The sequence below is a fragment of the Cynocephalus volans genome, chromosome 11, assembly GCF_027409185.1.
Source record: "Cynocephalus volans isolate mCynVol1 chromosome 11, mCynVol1.pri, whole genome shotgun sequence".
NCBI lineage: Eukaryota > Metazoa > Chordata > Mammalia > Dermoptera > Cynocephalidae > Cynocephalus > Cynocephalus volans.
Window position 1 is genome coordinate 12833522 of NC_084470.1, and position 19015 is coordinate 12852536.

Consider the following 19015-nt stretch of genomic DNA (forward strand, 5'->3'; position numbering starts at 1 on the left):
TATGGTCAAGCAGCAGATAGTAGGGCTTGTGGTAGAGATGCCATAAGCATGTCCTGAGGGACGTGCAGCTCACGAGGCCTGCTATCCACCTGGCATTGTCCAGCAAAACGGCTAAAAAAACAGAACTCCAGCGTCCCACTGCTCACTCCTTAGCTGATCTTGTTTAAATTCAATTTTCTGTACCTCCGTTTCCTCACCTGCATGGGGCAATAATAACAGTACCTACCCCCCAAAGTTATTGAGCAGACCAGAAAGGATAATGTTGCAACATGTGTAGCTCAGTGCTAGGGCCAACTAAGTGTCACCAGTTGTCACCTGACAGGGCTCCCTGAGACTACCTGCTTGACAATACTTTATATCAGCCTACTTCCAGCAATAGACTAGAAGTGATAATAAAAGCACGTTTCTTTCTTAAAAGAGCCTATAAATCTAAACTTTTAATAAATTTTGGCAGGCATTTCCACCAATAGACTGGCTTTTTGGATCTCTTAAGCGTTTTTTTTTTTTTTTTTTTTAAATTCTGCCTCTTAATAATGGCCAACTCAGAGTCAGTTAAATGGATAGAGAAGCACAATACAAGCAGGTTAACCAGTTTTAGTTAATAATGGAACCCTTATAAAAAAATACTGGCCAGGCTATAGCGTCACTAAGACTCCTAGTTATTGTCTAATAGTCATTACTTTCTTGAACTACACAGAAATGGACTAGCCAAGAAAGAAAAGTGCATTTCAAAAATCAACACATTTTTACCTAGATGACATCACATGAAAAAGTAGCTTTGAGATGTTCATGGTGAGCAACTCTATCAAACATGTTGATGCATTTTATTTTTCCATATGTGGCATTTTCTCTCCTAATAACTGCTCCATTGTGGCCATGTGAATGTCAGATGCATAAAAACATCCAAATACTTCTGTCTGTCCTAAAACTGTAAAAGTATCAGTTTTTTTTTATCCTTGTCCTCTCCAGTCCAGCTTTATACTGACCTTAGAACTTCTGGTGTTAAACCTGTCACATGGTGTTATATGTTTCATTCCCTCAGCATTTTTTTGTGTATGTTAGCAAAACAAACAGCCTCTTGTCTACTGTGAGCGTGCAAAGACAAGTCTTTTGGAGGAGCTTGGGTAAGCGCTGGAAAGGGACTTAAATTTCGGCTTCATGTGCGTGACTGTTGAAGGCTCCCTGTCAGTCGGCCCTGGGCGGCCCAGGAAGGGGGATGACAGTGAGGGAAGGACAATAGTTCCCGTCTCCCAGAAGCACAAAGACAGGTGGGGCTGAGGGGGAAGATATGAGAACGAAAGCCGTAAAGGAGACTTCTTTGCCATCACAAGGCACCAAGAATTCAGTGCTGCTTTCCAAGACCCCTGGGATTAGCGCACAGTGCAGACTGTCCCTGATTTACAACGGCTCAACTTATGATTTTTTGACTTTATGATGGGTTTATCTGAATGTAACCCAATTGTGAATTGAAGAGTTACTTATGATTTATGGAGGGGTTACAGTTTCTACTGATGCATGTCGCTTTTGCACCATCGTAAAGTCAAAAAAGTCAAACCATTGTAAGTTAGGGATCATCTGATGGTTAAATGCATTTTTGACTTATGGTATTTTGATAAGTTGAGGAACAGCTGTACATGCATATCCCATCGGTGCCTGGGGTAGGGCCTCCACCTGGGCTACCTGAGAGTACAGGAATGCTTTGCCTCTTGAGGGATGCTTTGCCTAAGTCCACTTGGATTGTTTTTCAGGGGTTTGCTGTGGTCACATTTCGATTTCCACCCTCCCCCTCACACCTGTTGAAGCCATTGCCTGACTGTCTCACAAACCTTTCCCTCTACTCCACTCTCAGCTTAGCCCAGGCCCACTTGGTTCCTTGCCTGGCTCATGGCAGTGGTCTTGTCTCCAATGCCTGTTTTCTGCATTGCCTTTTCAACTCCATCTCTCTCCTGGGATCATAATAATCTTCCTAAAATAAAACGCTGAACATGTCAACATTACAAACTCATCATTCCTCAGTGGGCACCCTCTGCCTTCAGGGTAATATTCCAACTCCTTGGCATGGCCCGTAAGGCCCTGCATCATCTGACCAGCCCTGCTCACTTATCCCAGGCACACATCCACAGTACACATGTGTTCTCCACACTTCTGTTCCTTTGCACCATGTTGTCTCCCCTCCTAAGAAGGTACCTTACTTCCCATCTCATGACCCACTCCACATTGTTTGTGACAAACTCCTACTTCCAAACACCCAGCACAAATACCACTCATGTTAACCCTTCTCTCATCCCTGACCATACCAAGCCCAACACACACAGAGTAGAATTCAGGCCTCTGTTTCTCTCATGTAGGCACTTACATGTCACAATTGTATTATTATTAGCTTGTATGTTTGGCCTCCTAACTGACGGGACTCCTTGAAGGCAGACTCTGAGATGTTTTTGTTTCCCAAGTGCTCAGCATTGGACCCAGCACACAAGAAATCCTCTGCAAATGTTTTACTATAGAATATCATCTGTTTCATTTACTATTGCATCCCCAGCACTGCCTGGCACAGAGTAAGCACTCTATAAATACTTATTGGATGAAAGAATGGGTGAATGAGGTGCATTACCTTTTTTGGAGCTCTACCTTCAGCAAATGAATCTCAAGAGCTAATTTGTCCTTCCCTAGCCTCATTTTTCTCTCAGGGTGATGAAAACTACAAAAATATTGCTAAAAGAAAACCTAAGTAAATGGAAAAACATCTTGTGTCCATGGAACAGGAGACCTAGTATTGTTAAGCTAAAAATACAACCCAAAGTGACCTATAAATTCAATGTAATTTTTATCAGAGTCCCAATGCAGAAATGGAAAAACTCATCCTAAAATTAATATAAAATTTCAAGGATCCCAGAAAAGGCAAAATAAACAAAGCTGGAAGACTCACCTTTCCTGATTTCAAAACTTACAACAAAGCTACAATAATCAAAACAGTGTGTACTGGCATATGGTAGACATATAGACCAATGAAATAGAATTGAGGGCCCAGAAATAAACCCTCACATGGACAAGAGTCCAAGACTATTCAATCTGTCTTTAACAAATGGTGCTGTGAAACTGCAAAAGAATGTAGTTAGTCTTTTATCTTATACCACACACAAAAATTAACTAAAAATGGATCAAGGACCTAATTATAAGAGCTAAAACTATAGAATGCTTAGAAGAAAACAAAGGGAAAAATCTGTATGACCTTGGACTTGGCAATGGTTTTTAAAATATGAATAGAATACCAAAAGCACAGGCAATGAAAGAAAAATTAGAAAAATTGGATTTTATCATAAATTAAAAGCTTTTGTAAAAAAAAGGAAAAAACAACAACAAAAAAAGAAAAAACAAAAAATAAAAAATGTAAAAGTTTTTATTCATCAAAGGACACTATCAATTGATATCAGGCAGAGTAGGAAGTGCCAGGAATGAGCCTCCCTACCTAGAAAACAATTGCATTGGCAGAATCTGTCTTATGTAAATGTATTAGAAGTTTGGAGTCTACTCAAAGGCTTGCAACTTCCAAGTGAAGGATTAGGAGACAAATCATGGTTAATTTTGGTTAACTTCAGCTCTTAGCACACCAATAGCTACCCATCCCCAGCCCACTGAGCTCTATGGCAGGCAGTTGTGTACTTGTTCCTGGAAAAGCTTCCATGTGCCTTGGAGGAGCCAGAGTGAACAATAAGGTCTTTGTCCTTCAAATATTGGGGATCTGTGTTCTGACTGGTGATTTCTGTTTGTAATCATAGAGATAAAGGAAAAGAGGTGGCAGCCATTGTTGAACCTCCCCCCCCCCATCACTGTTGCAACCCTTTCTGACTGAAGCAGTTTCCAGGGGATTTAAAAGGCGAGTATCTATTTTTTTCTTTTACCTTCATATTCCCCGTTTTCTCCTTTAGGGAGCCAGACATTTAAGGACTAGAATATTGAAAGCAGCTTCATATATTGGGGAATTTAGAAAGCAACTGTGCATGCCCAAGGAAAGGTACAGACTGGGAAAGGATGTGAAAAGACCTTCAGTTTATACTTCAGGCTGATCCCTGGCACAGATACAACCCACAACAATAAGCCAAAACAAAGCAAAACAGTGAACCCTGGGAAAAGGCAGAGAATTTGATTTCCAGACCACCTCATACTATTCAAATGCCCATTTTTAAACAAAAAAATAAGGTGTACAAAGAGATGGGAAAATCTGGCTCATTCAGGAAATATCCCTGAGAAAGATCAGGTAGCAAACTTACTAGACAAAGACTTTAAAATAGCTATCCTCACTATTCACAATAGCCAAGATGTGAAATCAACCTAGGTGTTCAAAAACAGATAAGGTGGGTAAGGAAAATGTAATACTTATACACAGTTGAATACTATTCAGCCATAAAAAAGCATGAAATCCTGTGATTTGCAGCAATGTGGATGATCCTGGAAGATATTATATTAAGTGAAATAAGTGAGGCACAGAAAGATAAATGCTGTATGTTCTCACTCAGATGTGGGAGCTAAAAAATGTTGAGCTTATAGGAGAGTAGAATAGTGGTTACTTGAGGCTGAGAAGGAAAAAAAGGGTAGGAACAGGTTGGATAATGGATACAAAATTACAGCTAGACAGAAAAAATAAGTTCTAGTTGTGTACAGTAGTCCCAGGCATCTATAAATAACAATAATTTATTGTATGTTTTCAAATAACTGGAAGAGAGAGGCTCAAATGCTCTCATCACAAAGAAATGATAAATTTTTGCAATAATGAATATGCTAATTACTCTAATTTGATCATCACACATTGTATACATGTATCAAAATGTAACTCTGTAACACATAAATATGAGGGTACCTTGAAAGTTTTGTGAAAAAATAGAACTGAAATATAATACAAATCTTGACATGAACTTTTTGAAGTACCCACACATGTGCAATCAATATGTGTCAATTAAAAAATAAGTAAATAATAAAAAAGAAATTAAAACAACTGTCTTAAGGATGCTCAGAAAGCTAAAGGAAGATCTAAATAAAAAAATAACTATGTATGATCGAAATGGAAATATCGATAAAGAAACAAAAAGGGGAAAAAATTCTGGAGCCAAAAAATAAAATAACTGAAATAAAAAATGTACTAGAGTAATTCAAAAGAAGATTTGAGCAGGCAGAGGAAAGTATCAATGAACATGAAAGTAGGAAAATTGAAATTTTTGAGTCTAAAGGACAGAAATAAAAAAGACTGAGGAAAAGTGAACAGAACCTAAAGAACCCCATCAAGTGAACTAACATATGCATTTTGAAAGTTCCAGAAGTAGAAGAGACAGAAAAATGTAGAGAGATTATTTGAATAAGTAAGGGCTAATTATTTGAATAATAAATAATGCCAGAAAATGTCTCAAATTGAAAATTAACATCCAAGAAGCTCAATGAACTCCAAGTAGAATGAGCTAAAACATCCATATCAAGACACATTATAACCAAACTGTTGAAAGACAAAGGCAAAGAATCTTGAAAGCAGCAAGAGAGAGGTGACTCACCACATACAAAAGATCCTTGATAATATTTACCAGCAGATATCTCACGAGCAACATTGGAGTGTGGAAAGCAGTGGGTTGATATATTCAAAGTGCTGAAAGAAATAGACTGTCAACCGAGAATTCTATATCTGGTAAAACTGTCCTTCAAAACTGAGGGAGATAAAAAGACATTCTCAGATAAACAAAAACTCCTCTGCAATAAATGCTAAAGGGAGAACTTTAGATTGAAACAAAGGACACTAGACGGTAACTTGAAGCCATCTGAAGAAATAAAGATATCTGCTAAAGGTCACAGGAAATTATGAAGGCTAATATTACTGTAATTTCAGTTTATAACTGTGTCTTTTGTTTTCTACATGGATTAAAAGACTAGAGCATTAAAATTATAGCATATATTTTTGGACATGCAACACATAAAAATGTAATTCTGTGACACCAATAACTGAAAGGGATTGGGGACAGAGCTGTATGAGCTTACCTAAAAATGTTCATGGAAACTTTCTATAAACTTTTAAAGTATGCAGGCCCCTCATATAGAAGCAGAGTTTTTATATGCTACTAGAGATAAACTGGTACAATTTCAAATTATAGTGCTATAACTTTAGTATGTTAAGTGTAATTCCAATGTTTAACACAATGAAGATAGCTTTATATTATAGAATATATACAAAAGGAAACAAAAATATAATTAAAACATGTTACTACAAAAGATCAACAAAACCTAAAAGAAGACTGTAATGCAAGAAATGAGAAATAAAAAGGCTATAAGGCATATAAAAAACAAACAGCAAAAGAGCAGAAGTAAGTTTGTTCTTCTTATTAATTACTTTAAATATAAACAGATTAAGCTCTCCAATCGAAATACAAATACTGGTAGAATAAATTTAAAAAATAATATCCAACCATATGCTGTCTACAAGAGACCCACATTAGATCCAAAGACACAAAAAGGTTAAAAATGAAAGGATGAAAAAAATTCCGTGCAAATAATAACCAAATGAGAGCAAGGGTATTTATACTAATATCAGACAAAATAGACTTTAAATCAAAAAAGTTTACAAGAGGCAAAGAAGGACATTATGTAATAGAAAGTTCAAGATAGCAAGAAGATACAACAATTATAAAAATTAACTTACTTAATAGCAGACCACCAAAGTATGTGAAGCAAAACTTTACAAATATTGAAAAGAGAAATAAAAAATTCTACAAGGATAATTGGAGACTTTAATATTCCACTCTTGATAATTGATAGAAAAGCCAGACAAAAGATAAGTAAATAAATAGAGAATTTGACCAACACAAGAAACCAACTAGATCTAACAGACATATGCAGAACCCTCCAGCAGAACACACATTCTTCTCAAGTGCACATGAGACATTCTCCAAGATAGACCATATGTCAGGTCACAAATAAAGTCTCAATAGATTTTAAGAGACAGATATACAAACTATCTTCACTGACCACAATGAGGTAAATTTAGAAATCAATCATAGAAGGAAAACTGGAAAATTCATGAATTTGTAAAAATTAAACAACACACACACAAACAAAGGAACAAAGAAGAAATCACAAAGGAAATTAGAAAATACTTAGAGATGAATGAAAATGAAAACACAACTTATCAAAACTTAGAGGATGAAATGAAAGCAATGTTAAGATGGGAATTTATAGCTGCAAACACTTACATTGTAGAAAGGAGAAAAAAATTGATAACCTAACTACAACTTAAGGAACTAGAAAAGGAACAAACTAAACCCAAAGTTAGCAAAGAAAAAAGGAAATACTATAGATTAGAGCAGAGATAAATAAAATAGAAAAGAGAAAAGCAATAGAATATTTAACAATACCAAAAATTAGTTCTTCAAAAAGATGAACAAAATTGACAAATCTTTAGCTATATTGACTAAGAAAAAAGAGAGAGAGAAGACTCAAATTAATAAAATAAAAAACTAAAATGGGACATTGGTATTGATTCTACAGACATAAAATGGATTGTAAGAGAGAACTATAAACAACTGTATGCCAACAAATTGGATAAACTAGATGAAGTGACAAATTCCTAAAAACACAAAACTTACCAAGACTGAAACATGGAGAAATGAAAAATCTGAGTAGAACTATAACTGGTAAGAAGTTTTAATCAGTAATGAAAAACCTTCTGACAAAGAAAAGCCCTGAACCTGATAACTTCATTGATGAATTTTATCAAACATTTAAAGAACTAACATCAATACTTCTCAAATTATTCTACAAAAATTGAAGAGGAGGGAATGCTTCCTAACTCATTCTATATGACAAAATACCAAGACCAGACAAAGATATTACAAGAAAAGAAGATTAGAGGCAAATATACCTTTTGAACTTTAATGCAAAAATTCGGAATAAAATACTAGCAAACCAAATTCAGCAGTATATTAAAAGGATTATACACCATGATCAAGGGCAATTTATTCCTGGAATTCAAGGATGGTTCAATATAAAACATCAGTCAATGTAATATACCACATAACATAATGAAGGAAAAAACTCACACAATCATCTCAATTGATCAAGAAAATATATTTGAGAAATGTCAATATCTTTTAAGATAAAAAAGAACCCACTCTATACATTAGGAGTAGAAGAAAACTACCTCAACACAATAAAGGCATATAGCAAAAATCCACAGCCAGCATCATACTCAATGGCAAAAGACTAAAAAATTTTCCTCTGAGGTCTGAACAAGACAAGCATGCCCACTTTCACTACTTCTAGTTAGTATAGTATTGGAAGTTCTAGCCAGTGCAATTAGGCAAGAACAATGAATAAAAGGCATCCAAAAAGGAAAGAAGTAATAAAATTATTTCTCTTTGCAAATGACATAATCTTATATGTAGAAAACCCTAAAGGTTCCACAAAAAAACTGTTAAAACTAGTAAACAATTCAGTAAAGTTGCAGGATACAAAATCAACACACAAAATTAGTTGCATTTCTAAACACTAAAAATGATCAGTTCAAAAAAGAAGTTAAGAAAATTTTATTTGCAATAGCATCAAAACCCCAAATACTTAGGAATTAACTTAACCAAGAAGGTAAAAGACATATACACTGAAAAATACAAAAAGTTGCTTAAAGAAATTAAAGAACACATAAGTAAATTAAAAGATATCTGTGTTCATGGATTGGAAAACTTAATACTATTAGATGTCAATACTACACAAAACAATCTACAGAGTCAATGCAATCCCTATCAAAATCACAATGACATTTTTTGCAGAAATAAAAAAAAACCCATCTTAAAATTTATGTGAAATCTCTAGGGACCCCGTAATACTCAAAATAGTCTTGAAAAAGAAGAACAAAATTGGAGGTCTCATTCTTCTTGACTTCAAAATATGTTATAAAGCTACAGTAATCAAAACAGTGTGGTACTGGCATAAAACAGACATATAGATCAGTGGAACAGAAAAGAAAGCCCAGAAATAAATTCTCACATAAGTGATCAAATGGTTTTTGAGAAGGTTGCCAAGACCATTCAATAGGGAAGCAAACGATGGGGAAAACTGGATATTCACATACAAAAGAATAAAGTTGGACCCTTGCCTAACATAATATGCAAAAATTAGCTCAAAAGGAATCAAAGACCTAAACATAAGAGCTAAAACTATAAAATTCTTAGAAAACAGCATAGGGGGAAATCTGTATGGCCTTGGATTTGGTAATGTTTTCTTAAATATGACATCAAAAGCATAGGCAATGAAAGAAAAAATAGGAAAATTGGACTTTATTAAAATGAAAAACTTTTGCATATCAGTGGATGCTGATGGTTTAATTTTATGTTTCAATTTGTCTGGGTCATGCAGTGCCCAGATATTTGGTCAAACATTATTCTGGGTGTTTCTGGGAGGGTGTTTTAGGTGAAATTAACATTGTAATTTAATTGGTAGAGTAAAGTAGATTATCCTCCATAATGAGGGTGAGCCTTATCCAATCAGTTGAAAGCCTGAATAGAAGAAAAAGACTGGTGCAGGCTGGCTGGTTAGCTCAGCTGGTTAGAGCATGGTGTTACAACACCAAGGTCAAGCATTTGGATCCCTGTACTGGCCAGCCACCCACCAAAAAAAAAAGAAAAAAAAAGAAAAAAAAAGAAGAAGACCAACCCTCCTAGAGTAAGAGAAAAACTTCTCCAGCAGACTGCCTTCAGAATTCATCTGTACCATCAGCTCTCCTGGGTCTCAAGCCTGCTAACCCTCATTGCAGACTGGGACTTAGCCTCCATAATCACATGAGCCAATTCTGTATAATAAATCTCTTTCTATATACATATCCACATTCTACTTGTTCTGTTTCTCTGGAGAATCCTGATTAATAAAACAGATGCTATCAACAGAGTAAAATGGGAACCCACAGAATGAGAGAAAATATTTGTAAATTAAATATCTGATAAAGGGATTTATATTCAGAATATATAGAGAACTCCTGAAACTCGACAACAAAGAAACAAACAACACAACTGAAAAATGGGCAAAGAACTTGAATAGCCATTACTCCAAATAATATATAGAAATGGCCAATAAGCACATGAAAAGATGCACAACGTCACTAATCACTAGGGAAATGCTAATCAGAAACCACAATGAAATACCAGTTAACACCTGTTAGGATAATGTTATCAAAAAAACAGAAAACAACAAGCATTGGCATGGATATGGAGAAATGGGAACACTTCTTATTGTTGATGGGAATGTAAATGGGATAACCACTGTGGAAAACACTGTGGTGATTACTAAAAAAGAACCAAACAAACAAACAGAAGTACCATTTGATCCAGCAATTCTACTTTTGGCTAGATTCACAAAAGAACTGAAAGCAGGGAGTCGAACAGATATTTGTATACCAATGTTCATAGTAGAATTTTACACAATAGCCAAAACTAAACAACTCAAGTGTCCATCAGCAGATGAATGGATAAACAAAATTTGGTATACACATGCAATGGAATATTATTCAGCTAAAAGGAAAAGAAAGGAAATTCTGACACATTCTACACCACTGATGAACCTTGAAAAAATTACACAAAGTTAGATAAGCCAGACACAGAAGGACAAATACCATATGATTCTACTTCTATGAATTCTATACAATAGGTAATTCATGGAAACAGAAAATAGATTCAAGGCTATCAATGGCTGAGGGCAGAGGATAATAAAGACTTATTTTTACTGGGTACAGAGTTTCTGCTTGAGGTGATGAAAAAGTTTTGGAAATAGTGGTGATGGTTGTACAATGTTGTGAATACAATTAATGCCTCTAAATTGTACACTTACAAATGGTAAATGACAAATTTTATCTTATACATATTTTTATTATAACTAAAAGTAAGAACAAACAAACCCCTTCCATACACACAAAATAAATGACTAAAAATCTAGAAAAAAATGGTACTTATTTGATCTCTGAAGGGGAAAGTTCATTCAAAAGATAAATCCAATAAAAAACTCATAAATAAAAAGAATTTTGGGTTTTCTAAATAGAAACTAAAATCTCTTTAATCCCCCAAATGACATATAAACAAAATAAAAATGCTAAGAAAACACTGAAAAATCTGTAGCATATTTGAAAAAAGGTTAAACCTTAAAGTATAGCACCATATAATTGAATAAAAATCATACCATACCTCCCAAAAAATTTATGGAAAGGGCAAATCAGGATAATTCACCAAAGAGTATCCACTGGTATTTTATACTATTCAGCTTCATAGGTAAACAAAATAAATTAAAATTTAAAAATGAAATAACATTGCCTACCAATTATCATGAAATTATTCAGGACTGGTGAGAGAGAGCAAATTTCTCCACCAAGGTTTGAATGCCTTTCGGGTGGTGTGTTCCAAAGAATGTTCTGATTCTTTAAAAGAGTAGTTTTACTTTTAGAAACTTAGCCTGAGATATATTTTTCTAACTGCAGAAAATGTTTTATGAACAATTATACTTATTTCAGCACTATTTAAAACTGAAAAATCATCAACAGGATAAACAATAGGGGAATAGTTTTAAAAACTGTATTTCATCTCATTAAGGATAAAAGCCAGAAATAAAATTGGGTACTGTGTAGAATCACAATAAACTACAAAGCATGCATAGAAACACACTCTGCTCACAGTTATTGGCTCTTGGTGGTGACACTTTGGCTATTTCTTTTCTCTTTTCTACTTCACTGCCCAAATTGTTTGTAACAAACTGTTACTTCTGTAATGAAGAAAATAATTTAACTAATGGTATTGTATAATAAGAAAATGACTTAGAATGACAGCTGGCTGTATTTGAAAGGGTACTATTCATCTTGAACCCCTGGTAGAGACTAAAGTCAATACAACCTTTTTTTTTCTGATTAAATAAAAAAGATTTGGAAAAAAAAAAAAATGAAATCATGGCAGAATGAGAGAATCTAAAAATTTCTGTTTCAAGGGACCTGGCTTCTGGCCTTTCTAGAATCATGTGCAGGCCACAATTATTACTCCTATTGCTGTAGATTCCATTGTTTAGTCTCCAAATATATGATCTTATTTGTTTGGGTCCCACATTCATGTGATAAATATGTATTGAGCTCCTACTATGTGTCTTGAACTGTTCACAGAAGGAAAAAAGAAAGTTTATTAATAACAGCTACTGTTTATTGAGTGCCTCCATGAATGCTGGGGGTGTCACAACTTCAACACAATTCCCTCTTTACGAAAGAGGCAACTAAAGACCACAGAGGAACTTTGTCCATGTCCCATAGCCCCAAAGCGGTGGACTCGGTCTTTAACCCGCCCCACCGTCTTTCAATTGCACCTTGCCATGATGCTTCCAAAATAGTAAGGGATGACATTCCATTTGAGAAAATAAACACATCACTCCATGACCGATCTTGCTTGTGTATTATGTCCCAGACTTGGCTGGTCCCTCCCTCCTGGCATGCTGGTGCTATATGCCGCTCCCACCTGTGAAGCACAAATATGCCAGCGCGACAAAACCCCTATATCCCCAAGAGGGGTGTGGAACAGGCAGCCTTTCTCCCAATGCACGCTGGTTTGACAGGTTTGCTCTGGTGCCCGGATCCTATCTAGGTCTTGAACCTTCCCTGAGGGAGGGCTGTTGACAGAAAGGTGTGGAGGGATAACATATTTGTCAGCGAAGTCACTGAGGGGGGTAAGCAGAGCTTCGCTGGCAGCCCAGTTTCTGTGGGATAAGGAGACGCACACCTTTAGTTGATGGGTACACAAAGCAACCAATAGCCTCAGCTTTTCCAGCGCTGCATCAGCTTAATCAGACTGAAGATCTCTGAAGTATTAAAGCATTTTGGAGAAACTCAAACAATTCAGCCCTCAGGTGCCTCATCTTGTAAAATTTGCATGATGGGCCAAAACGAAATAATTTCTAAGGTTTCAGGGTCTTGTTTGCATAAAACTTGAAAAAAGATTCATAATTTAATATTAAATGAAAACCTACGGTATAAAACTGTATTCCCAGGATGGTCCCAAATGAACTTAAAATAAATTATATTTGCATTGGAAAGAGGCTAGAATTCTTAAAAATATTTACAGTGTGCAATTACTGGTGATGTAAATTTTTTTCCTATTTGTCCTATGGGTCTTATTAATTGTTATTAAGTGTCTGTATTGTTTAAGCTGTTACTTGCAACCAAATGTAACCTAACTAAGAGAAGAGGTTATTTTAGAGAGAGTGTTTGGGGAAGGCTTTCTGAGCAGGTGACATTTGAGTGATGTGAAGAGGTGAGCCATGTGAAAATATGGGGAAGGACATTCTTGGCAGATGTTTGAAACAACAAGAACAAGAACAAAGCTGGTTTGTTCTGGGGTAGCAAGAAGGAAGGTCAGTGTGGCTGGGGCAGAGGGAAGTGAAAGGCCAGATCATCCAAGTGGGCGAGGTGGGTGTTAAGAGTGAGATGGTGAGAAGCAGGGCTGGAGGGGAGCAGGGACTAGGCCACAAAGGCCCTGCGGTCATACTATGGTTTGTGATTGTAAGCGCAACAGTAAGGCCCTGGTGGATTTGGAGTTCAGTGACATGCTCTGATTGATAGTTTAAGAAGCTGTCTCTGATTGCTGTTGCAGAAAGACCAGTTAGGAGCTTTGCTGTAGTCCTTGTGTGAGGTGATGGGGGATTGGACCAGGGTGGCAGCCATGGAGGTGACAAGAAGTGGTTGGATTCAGTGTTGGTTGATGGATTGGGTATTGGGTGTGAGAGAGGGATCAGGGATGACTCCTAGGCTTTTTGCCTGAACCACTGGGTGGATGGTAGTGCCATATTCGGAGAAGATAAGACTACAGGAAGGAGAGGTTTGGGATAGGGTAAATTGAGAGTTTTGCCTGGATATATTGAGTTTTAAATGCCTACTAGAGAACCCCGCTGAGACGTCAAGGAGATAATTGGCTGTTGCATCTGAAGCTTAGGGAATACGTAAGAGCCAGAGATGTACATGTGGGTGACATAGTACAGAGATGATGTTTGGAAACAAGGGACAGTGATCCCTGAGAGGGGGAGTGCAGAGAGGAGTCAGAGGACTGAACCTCAGGCACCCTAACATTTATAACTACAGAGGGAGGAGCCTGTAGATGGGGATGAGGAGAACTGGTCAGTAGGGTAGGGGGAACCAGGAGAGTGTGGGGTCTTAGAGACACATGGAGAAAGGGTTTTAAGGAAGTGGGAATAACCCACTAGGCCAAATGCTGCTCTAAGTTGGAGTAAGACAAATCTATGGAGCTGCACATTGGATTTGGCAAAGTGGAGATCCATTAATACCTCAAAAAATGTGTTTGGTGGTATGGATTAAAGAGCAAAAGAGAGGTGAAGAAATGGAGACATCAAATATGGGCTGTGTCTAGGAGCTTTGCTATGAGGGCGAACGGGGAAATGGTCAGTAGGTAGAGAAGAACATGGAGTTGCGGGAGGTTTTGAAGATAGGGAAGCTGGAGCATGTTTGTATGATGGTGAGGATAGTCCAAGGAGAAATCCATGATGTAGAAGAGAAAGAGAGAATTTTGGGGCAAAGTGCTTGGGAGGGAATAGAGTAGATGGAATCTGGGCAACAGTGGTAGACTAAATTTGGATGGGAAATGGGTCAACGTATGCCTGGAGCTGGAGGGAAGGAGGGGAAGTGAGGACAGATGCAACTGGGCAGGGAAGTTTGCTGGTGGGACTATGAGGCTGTTCTCCCACTTCTGTTTGATTTTGTTTTCTCAGTGAAATAAGGAACAAAGCCATAGGCTTCGAGTGAGAGAGTGAATGGACTAGGGTGGGCAGTTCTCAAACTTTTTAGTCTTAGGGCCCCACTATACCCTTAAAAATTGAGGACCTCAAATGATTTTTGTTTATGTGGGTTATCTTTATCCAAATGTACTGTTTTAGAAATTAAAACTGAATAAAACTAAATTTATACATTGGAAAATAAGAACAATAACCCCATTACACGTTAACACTAGTCATTTTAGAAAAAATAGCTATTATCCAAAACTAAACTAATTAGTGAGAGGAGTGGTCTAATTTTACATTATTGTTTTAATGTCTGGCTTAATAGGGGATGGCTGGATTCTCATAAGTGCTTCTGTATTCGATCTGTTGCAACATCACACTTCCTGTAGCTTCTGGGAAACTGCGGTGTGTATTGATGAGAGAAGAATGGAAAAAGCAAATCAATTTTTATTATTACTATGAAAATTGTTTTGACTACACGGGCCTCCTGAAAGGGTCTCAGGGACCTCTAGGAATCCCCAGACCACACTTGGAGAAATAGTGGACAAGAGAAAAGTGGTAACATTGCTGGGCAGAGCCTGGAATCAAGTTCAAGTTTGTGTGACTCCAGAGTGCATGGAAGATTAGCAGAGCAATGACCCTGGGTTGAACAGCAGCCCCAAATAAAGAAACCTGGTTCTCAGCCCAGCCTGTAAGTCACTACTGAAATGCTATGGTTGAGCCTCTTGTGGTGCCAGGATCCCTAGATGGGAACCATTAAGCTGGGAAATGTTTCAAATATTAAAATTTTCCAAAAATTTCTGTAATCTCAATGAAAAGAGAAGTCTGAAGGGTGGGCACGATACTGACTCTGCTGGCACTGGTTGGGGATTTGACCTGAACTTTGCGTTTCCAGCTGCAGTTTCTGATCCTTTGGCCCTGTTTCAGTTAACCATTCTTGGAAGGTCCACTGGACAGCAAGCTCTGTGGGAGAGGCTTGTTTGTGGCCACTTACTCCTTACATATTCTACATAATGGAGAAATATTTTCTAAATGAGTTGACCCTAAGGAGGCAAACACATGGGGAACACTCACTTTTTCAAGGCCCCCTTGCATTCTTCAGACCTGTGCTGCAGTGTGAGGGAAAGAGAGGTATTGAAGGACATAGAGGGGACTACTTCTGTCGACCTGGTCTCTTTGAAGCCGCATCCTCCCAGTATTGTGCCCAGGGGTATCTGATCCACCATGAGATTCCTTTACGTATATCAATAATCTCCATAATGTTCAGGTCTGGGGTAATAATTGCAGCCACAGGTGCACCTGACCTTAAATGCTTACTTGGCATTATTACAGGAAAGATGTTGATAAACTTTTAATCTTCATTTCCCACAGACTTCACTGTCATTGGTGTATTACTTCTATTAATTCTATCAACTCTGTTGGAAAGCAAATAGCATAATTTCTACCCCAAGGAGGGAGAAAATGTTAAGAATGTGGATTTGGGGTGATGAAAAGAAAAACTCCAGCAAAATTAGGGTCTAGCTTTTATACAACACAGTGTCTTATGCTCTCAACAAACAGAGGAACTCATTTTTAGATGACAAACTCCCTCCTGACCCCCTAGAAATTTGTTTACTAATCTTTATTGATTCATATATGGGTGTTTATTCCATGAACCAGGCCTGAAACCTTGGAGAACGGGAGTTTCCTCTGCTATTCTGACCAAAGGTTTTTTTTTTTTGGTCTCCAAGCGGTTTCTAAGGTTGGTGACACCTACTAAGGATGGAACTTCTTGCATGGCCCATATTCTACCAGTTCACATCTTAATCAGGCAGGAATCACAGGTTTCTCAAGGATGTTTGTTTATCAAGAGCTTGTTTCAGATACCCTCTCTTCCAGAAAATCTCACCTGAGTCACCATCCGGTTCCTCTAAGAATCTGTAAGCCACTCTTGACCACAAGATATCCCCAACCCAGGCAATGAATAGGAAAGTGAATATTTTTTCAAGAAAAATGGAAATGCCCCAGTTTAGATTACTCAGGCAAAAGGAGATTTTATTTGCTCCAAAATGTGCCTCATGGCCTCCTGTATTCTCAGTATAATTTGATAGCAGTACAAGCCAGGTGTATTTTCATTTCTCTTTTCTATTTCATCTCTGTTTAATAAGCTCTCAGTCTGTTGAATCTAATAGGTAAACTATATATCTTTTCAATCACTTAATTATAGTGATCATCTTTCCATATTGGTAAATACCAGTGCTACTAATGTTACTACATGACTTTTATTGAGTACTTACTCTATGCAAAATCCTCTGCCATGCATTTTCTAGCATTGTTTCATTGACTCCCTACCGCAGCCCTGTGAAGACGTCATCATTGTCTTCATCCCATGGATGAAGGAGTTGAGGTCAAGAGAAACTAACCAGCTTGCTAAGGTCACACAGCTTGTGAGTGGAAGAGGTAGAATTCAAAGCCAGGCAATTTGATTCTTTTAAGCACTATTATTTTACCCTCCCCCCTCCGCAAATATACTGCATCTTTTTTTTTGTGATTGTACTGTATTCTTTTGTAGATGTACGATGATTGATTTCACCAGTGCCATGATGTTGTACACTTCAGATGTTTCCAGTTTTCACTACTGCAAACTGTTGCAATGAATGTCCTTGTGGTCAAATCTTTTTTTTTTTAAATTTAATTTTATTTTATCAATATACAATGTGGTTGATTATTGTGGCCCATTTCTGGATCCTTCCTCGCCCTTCATCTCCCCCCTCCCTCCCAACAACCTCATATCTGTTCGCTTGTCTTAACAACTTCAAGGAATTGTGATTGTTGTTTCTTCTTCCTTCCCCCCACCAGTTTATTTGTGTATTTATTTATTTTTAGCTCCCACAAATAAGTGAGGACATGTGGTATTTCTCTTTCTGTGCCTGACTCATTTCACTTAATATAATTTTCTCCAGGTCCGTCCATGTTGTTGCGAATGGCAGTATTTCTCTTTACAGGTCATGGATAATCTTTTCCTTAGGACAGATCTATAAGCGTTTCTCAGGTTGACGAGCAAGCACGTTTCTATGGCCTTGACATGTGTTACCAAGCTGTTCTCCAGAAGGACAGTACACTCATTACATTATACGAAAGTGAACTCTGCCCTCTACCTTCGACACCGGGTCTCACCCATTTTTTAATCATTGCTGATATTATAAAAACAATGCTGTCACGTTGTTGTTTTAATTTGTCAGCTAGAACATTTCACTGTGCATTTGCTATAATCCTCAGGCGCATTTGCAGTTCATGTCCTTTGCCCTTTGAGGTTTGTCTTGTAAGTTTTAGAGCTTTCTATAGATGTCTTATATTTTGAAAATTAATAAATTTAGGACATAAATCCAATAAAGAGAAAAGTAGATGTATTCCGGATTTTGCATAGCATCTTACCTCCTGTCCTTCCTTGATATTGGTTATAAAGCACAGCGAATGGCTCGTGTGTCCAGGGACGCAAGCATGGCCATTTTCACAAAAAGTCACCGGCACCATTTGCCTTCTCCAAATGAAGCTCCCACCTTCTCTCCCTGCTCTTCAGTCTCAGGGAAGGGGAAGACATTGGAGAGAAGCACCAAAACTTACTCCACAGAGGGCCACACGATCAGAAATATGGCTTGAGCAGGGCCCCTGCTGTCTTTCATTGATAATGATAGTGGGTCCAGAGGGGCCAGGCCTGGTGTGTGAGCTTCGGACACGACTCAAATGTGGAGTGATCTTGCACGTATTTATACTCATTTTCCCTTTGTGACTATGGTTGGTGATTCCACTGTTCTGAGGTGTAATTACAGTGGAATTAAACTGGAGCCACTCAGCATCACACAATTGGTTACACACAGCTTTCACTTCTAAGTGTTCGGGGTCTGCTAGTGTGGCCAGCCTTAAGGGGTTGAGAGCCTGGGCAGGCACTGTCCTCCTGGTCCAGTGGCTCACAAGGGCTGGCCACGCACCAGCTCTGGGCTTCTGGGACTGCAGATCCTGGGTGGGTTGCTGCTCAGAGCCGGTGGGCTGAGTGGGACTGACAGCTTGCACTTGACCTCAGGCCTCTCTGAGAAGGCTGACCCTCCATTTGTGCCCTGGAGATCCTGCAGGTCCCTATCGTTCTCTCACTCTCAGGGGCCCTTGGCCTCACCAGTCATAGCAGAGCTCCTCAGGAATCAGACTGTGAGATGGAGAGTGGTGTGCAGGCCGCTTACTAAATAGTGCCTTTGGGAACAGTGCCTACATA